The 6,459-nt window shown below is 33.2% G+C and overlaps 1 long non-coding RNA gene across 1 annotated transcript in view; it reads left to right on the top strand.

Annotated features, from left to right (window-relative positions):
- Positions 1 to 5,752: 5,752 nt before the first annotated feature.
- The window catches only part of LOC116429030 (uncharacterized), a 63,446-nt gene continuing 62,739 nt past the window's right edge, over positions 5,753 to 6,459 (top strand). Inside the window, exon 1 of the long non-coding RNA XR_004235421.1 lies at positions 5,753 to 5,988. This is a non-coding gene — a long non-coding RNA (uncharacterized LOC116429030). The remainder of the gene's footprint in view (positions 5,989 to 6,459) is intronic.

Below are 6,459 nucleotides of genomic sequence, written 5' to 3'. Positions count from 1 at the left end.
TGGAAAATTTTGTATGTCTGATGGATATGATACATATGTGGATTATGTGTATAAATTTCACTAAAATTGGATAACACATATCTGAGATAGAATAATATTATTAGGTTGATTTATGATTTATTTCATATTTTAAATGTTTTCGTGGATCAATGAACATATGTATCTGTGTTCTAATGGCGTGAATTTCCTATAAATATATATTTCATAATTTAAAATTAGCATTTAACTAGCTAATTTTATTTTTAATTAGCTTCTATGAAGCAGCCCCTAAACGTACTTCAATTTTTCCACTAACTTATTTTTCGCTATAAGACATGGTTTCATTAAATATTTCACCAAATAATTGAATCTTTGCCCCAAACGCTAATGAATTGTTTTGATGTATAATAATTTCCATTATTATTTTCGGAAAAGTAGTTTGGTTTGTAAATTGTAGAACTGGGAACAACGCGGAAAGAAATGATTATTATTGAAACAATTAAATTAGTGTTACAATACTAAATTATTTTATTATTTTGAACATCAGTTGGCCATTTTGAATCCATTTGCATCAGAATAGGCTACACCAAAGAGTAGTTAGATATAAAAAGAAATTCAATAATGTGGACACATTATTTAAATGGCTTAGTAATGCAAATAGATACTAGACAGCCTGCTGTAATGGCACATGCAATAAAACGTCTACAATCTAAATTATGTACTGTAGAACCCAGTTCTGACTGGGAGTGAGACTACTTGTTACTTATTCTACATGTGTATTTAATGTGTCTTAGTCTACTTACATATCCACTTAGAGTCAATTGAAATATAGTAAGAAAACAATTAGTGATTCTTGAAATTCTACTTCCTCAAGCAATGACCGCTCAAGATCCATAGCCTGAGTCTACGTACTTACTAACCACTTTCTACCGTAAATAGAGTTTCAAATTTGTTCAAAATTATATAAGCACTAAAATACTGTTGGAAATTAAGTAATTTTAAAGAAGCAATGTTTCTTGCGTGACAAACTATATAATCATTTTTGGATATAGACATTGTTCGTACTCTTTCTAAAATGAGTATTTGGATATTGAAATTAAAAGTTTAAAAATATTATTAGGCTGTGTAATATGAAATGTCAGATATCTTTTACTTATAAATGTTTGTACTCCTGTTGTTGTTAATGCTGCGAACACCGCTGAAAATATAAACGAAGCATTTAGGAACAATACTGTGAATGAAAGAACAGTGTAACGTTGATTTGCAAAACTTCGGTTCGGTGATATTTCTTTGGAAAATGAGCCGCGTGATGAACCTGAAACACTAGATTATAACAACGTTTTTAGAATTTATTTATTCTAAGAATTCAGAATTTTCCAAAAATGAAATATATTCATCAAAAATACGTTCACAAAAGTGTATCGAATCGAATACAGCATATTTCGATCGAATAAACGTCTTTTAGAATATCAAATAAGGTTTCCATTTTTCCGCAAAATCCGACATTTCATATTATACGACTTAATAGTTTCATTATAATTACAAATATAACCGAAGTTATAATCTTTCTTTCTTTTTTGGTAAAAGCTGAAACAAATTCTCTAGTCTCAGAACTATCAGTGAACAGCCATTAGTAAAATGAACTGTTATAATAGATATTATATTATATATTACATTATATTATATTATATTAAACAATTCTACTTCATTACTGAATTCATTTCAAAATTTGAGTATTCTTATTCATTACTCTCAATTACGATAATCGTGAATTTTTATTTTTTACCAAATTGTATGCAACTTATCTCTCCGTTAAACAGTTCGCAATATTTAATTTCTTCTTTAATTCCTTGACTGACGAGTCTCATCAATAGGAGCTCTCTGAGGGGAATTGAATTTTGCGAACTATTTCATAAGCAGGAACCACAATAATTTTCATTAATAAATTTACGCAGATTTATAATATTTTAGTACCTTTGTTCAAAATTAAATAACATATGCAGAAACGCTTAATTTGAAGCAAATATCAAAACAAGAGACTAAATATTGCACATCACGCTTTTTCTCTCGGATTCTCACGGTATAAACGAAAGGTACGTTCAATTCTATTTTTCCACGGCAAATACATTCCACATAAAGGAATGTATGTACCTAGAGAAAAATACAAATTGGTTTTAAACCTAAGAAATCAACAAAATAATACAATAAAGCACATATTTGCATTCATATTAGAATTTGGATGATTCTGCTAAACCAAACGAAGCTATCTAAAAAGAAAATGAATTTCTTGCTATTTCTCGTTAAATCGGAGAAATCATCTAAGAAAATAAAAGTAATTCGTGTTAAATGAAAACCGTGTAAGCACAGAATTATATAGTGTGCACAGATCGAACAAAGATGAGACACTAAACCCGCATACGAAGGACGCCAGTTTCAAAATACAAACGTCAATTACATAGTACGCAACATGTGCGGTGGTACAGACGAACGGTTCATTTCTCGTCCCGATAATCGATCCTTCGGATAATCGAAATTCAGGTAATTGGCGTTTCCGTTAAGGGGCGTTCGGATAATCGACGTTCTACCGTACCGTAAATAAAATTTTATTGCGTCCCCGGAGGTGGGAGGGGAACGTAGCGGTTGTCATATACTCATAATCTTATACTGCACGCTGTTGGTCGTGAAACGATCAGACGTTCCGGCGAAGGAAGCACTTAAAGCGTCCACGACATCTCGCGGATCGTTCGTTCTCCCGGCTAACAGCCGCACAGGTGACTCTATCCAGGCGCAGTGTTTTCTGTGATCGGCTTTCACTCTTCTTCCTCCTCGTTGCCCGTCGATTTCTCACGGTGACAGTCCCACCTGTCGATCCTGAGGACGAGCTTACGCCTTTCCCGCCGACGGTATTTCTCTACGAGACGAAAGAAATACGGGACAGGCGGGCTTTATACCGCCGCAAAGCGAGACGTACCTTCTTAATTAATCGGTCGACCGACAACTAGCCCCGAGTTATAGCCGAGCAATTAACCAACGAGTAATTAACATCGGTTTTTAACCTGCGAGCGGATTAGAGGAAATATTCGCGATAAGAGCCGTTGGTTTAACCCCTTCGATACTGCAGAGTATGCAGATCTAAAGTGCAGATCTAGAAAATAAGGTGGAAAGGTGGTATCAAAATTCGATTGAAAATTCTCCGCTAAAATGACAGATTGAAAATATCTATTTACATTGAGTGGTTCGGGATAATAGTAATATCGTAATGTTAGTAATAATATTAATTATTATTGATTATTAATATTAATAATTGGTGAAATTTACGTGCATCAGTGCCATTTCAAAGTGACGTCCGTCCATTACAAAAATTATTCTTATCTACTATGTAATTTTGTGATATTCTTTGTACTCTTGATTCGAAAAAATTTGTAGCATGTTAATATGAAATTGTATAACTATGTGATTATGATAATGCAAGTCACAATATCCCCCCCTAGAATGGCCTCAAGTTCAGACAAATCAGGTAAATACTGTTAATTTATTCTTATGCTATATCGAACAAAAATTGATACTATTTTGTATTTCTGTTATAATTTTTTAACGAAACCGTTTGAGCCTATTTTTATATGACACTTTTCTATTCTTTTTATCAATTGAGTATTGTTGGCACCATAATGTAAAAAAATGTAAGAACACTGTATATTGAACTATTGTAGTTTATTTACTGAATAACTTGGAACCAAAATAAAATTAAGAAACCGAAATTGAAAACTGAAATTATTTTATAATTTCGTTGTAATGTTACAATTCTTACAAAAATAATTCATTTCAATACGTAACTCGATTTTTCTACAAAGTTCATACGTTCCGTGAGATGGTATGTTTTTGTACGAGATATATTGTCACAAGATATTTTGTCCATAGTATCTCACAAATAATATTCAACCATGGCAACGTACGGCCTAATTTTGGGAATACGATGCATGCAGTAGTTAGCTGTTGAAACTGAGGCTTTTCTTTTTCTGTGTCTAGCAAGAGTTTCAAATTTTCGAGAATCCAGTAAAAACGTATTTGTGAGCAGAAATAATTTTATAAAATTGAACATTTTAATGTAAATACTTATATTCTCTTAATATAGAATATAGGTCGTTCTGGTCTCAAAGATAGGTGAAATAGATTGGAAAATGGAGAAAAATAGTTTGTCTTCAGTGTTACGTAACTTGATGTATTGACTGTTTCATGCCGTGCCACGCATAAATCATATGTGTCTGTTTCACTGCTGTGACAAGTCTGTTCCATAAATTGTGTTGCTCGAATAGATATGTCCCAGTTAAATTTTCCAAGAACGTTGGGCATAAACTTTGTTACTTGCAATTAGAACATGTGTTCGCCATATTTTTATCTAACAATATTCATTATTGAAACAAATAATAACCGCGGTGCTGAATTCGTATTAAAAGTAATATAAAAGTATGTCAACTTTTTCTATTTACCAAACCAGTTTAACCCGTCAAGCGTGGAATTTAGTTCAAAAAATCTCTATTGTGCGCGCCATGAAATCAAATGATTAAGTGTATACTCGTCAAATGCAGGCCAAATGCACTTATAATATATTCTAATGAAAAATTAAAGCGGAACAAAGAAGAATTACATGTTTGTCTACAGAAATAGTCCATCGTTGAAAAAGTTAGCATCGTTTAGAAGATGCTGTGTATGCTCGTCAAACGTAGTTAACTGGTTAACGAACTAGATAATTGATGGTACACGCCGTTTGATGTGTTTCAGAAAGTTTAAAATTTCAGAAAGAAAATTCTTTCGTCTTGTTTTAACAATATTCTACAGGTTAATTATAATACAAAAGCATAGTAGATTATTAAGGATTAAGAAATGATTTGTTTGTCAATAACTTCGTCAACACATTTACTTCAGCGCCTATTTGTAGGCAATCGTTCATCAGATTGCAGGTAGATGCAATAGCGTACATGCACAGGGTCTAGCTTATGACCCACCAGTTGATCACGTTGATGTATACGTGTTAAAGAATAGGAACCTGATTCGAATCGACTTCTTAAAGAATCTACAATTGCTTCCCGCTGCATTAGTAAAAGATTATTTAGTCATTCCTTTCTTCTCTGACAATGAAATTAACTATTATTAATTACTCTTTAACTGGCAGCCATTTGAATTCCAGCAAACAATAAAAATGTAGCTGTTTATATAAAACCGATTCTTAAAAATAGCCTTTGCGACATTGGAAATATCTCTTTACTTAAATCAAGGAAGTATCTAAAATATTTTCTTTGACATGTTAAGCGAAATGTCAGTCACCGATGATCGAGGCTTCTGAATTACTTGAAAACAATCGTAACATTCAAGATAACCGATGTTGAATGAAAACGTTTAATAAGGTAAATAAATTGATAATAGTGTAATGCGAGGATTGATCGAAAATAATTATGCAACACCGTTTTTGAAAACAAAAGCTTGAGAGAAACGTGATTAAATTTTTAAATATTGAAGAACGAGCAGAGAAACTACTGAGATTATTTCAAGAAAAACAATACGTTTCACTGTTACTTTTTGTCTCATTGCTATCTCGTTGCACCGTATACGTCCATACTCAAAGAACAGACAGAAATACATGATCCAGCTTCATATAACCGTCATTACTGTCACGGTTTCGATTACACAAAGAATTACAGAAAACGTAGTATCTGACAGTTCCCAGCAGCACCTCCATACAATTCCGCATAATGATACATTAACTGGAAGTTCTCCGTTTACCGACAATCAGTCATAACGCGATTAGCAGACGATAAGGCCGGAAATATCGTTGGCTGTATGCGCGTTACGTATTTCACGAAGATGAACGTACTTGGGCCAGATTGAACACCGATCGCTGAATTTTAATTACTGTATGTGGAACCTGAGACGACGTTGGATATCAAGCTCGTTGATTTTCCACGCCGATTACATCCCCCTTTCTCGAGTGCGTTGCACCTGTTGGAGGCTCAGGTAAGCGATTTATAAATCGCCGTACGTCGCGTTTCAGTGAAAATGAATATTAATCTTCATTTTTCAAATTTGAGCGATCGACACCAGATAACTTTATGAAAGATTCAACGCTCGGATGGGACGCCTTGCAGCCTTCACGTGCGCATTAAATCTTTTAACCAGTTAACTGTGTTTGACAAGTTTACACGTCATTTTAAAACTTAAAGTGACACTTTAATTCTTCTAGCGATGAATTCTTAATTTTTTTTATATAAACTATTATATGTTTATCTGAAAAAATACTAAGTGCATTCGTCCTGCGTTCGACGAGTACACACTAAATTTTTTGATTTTATTGTGTGCAAAACGGGAGATTTTTCAAACCTTTCACAGTTAACAGGTTAATTCATTCGCTAACAAGTAAACACTCAGCAAAACCCCCACGCAATTAAAACAATTTTCTTAATAAAACAGAAACTAAAAAGTGAAACG

The sequence above is a fragment of the Nomia melanderi genome, chromosome 1, assembly GCF_051020985.1.
Source record: "Nomia melanderi isolate GNS246 chromosome 1, iyNomMela1, whole genome shotgun sequence".
Lineage (NCBI taxonomy): Eukaryota > Metazoa > Arthropoda > Insecta > Hymenoptera > Halictidae > Nomia > Nomia melanderi.
Note: the sequence above shows the minus strand (reverse complement) of the source record. Positions and strands in the feature narration are given on the sequence as shown.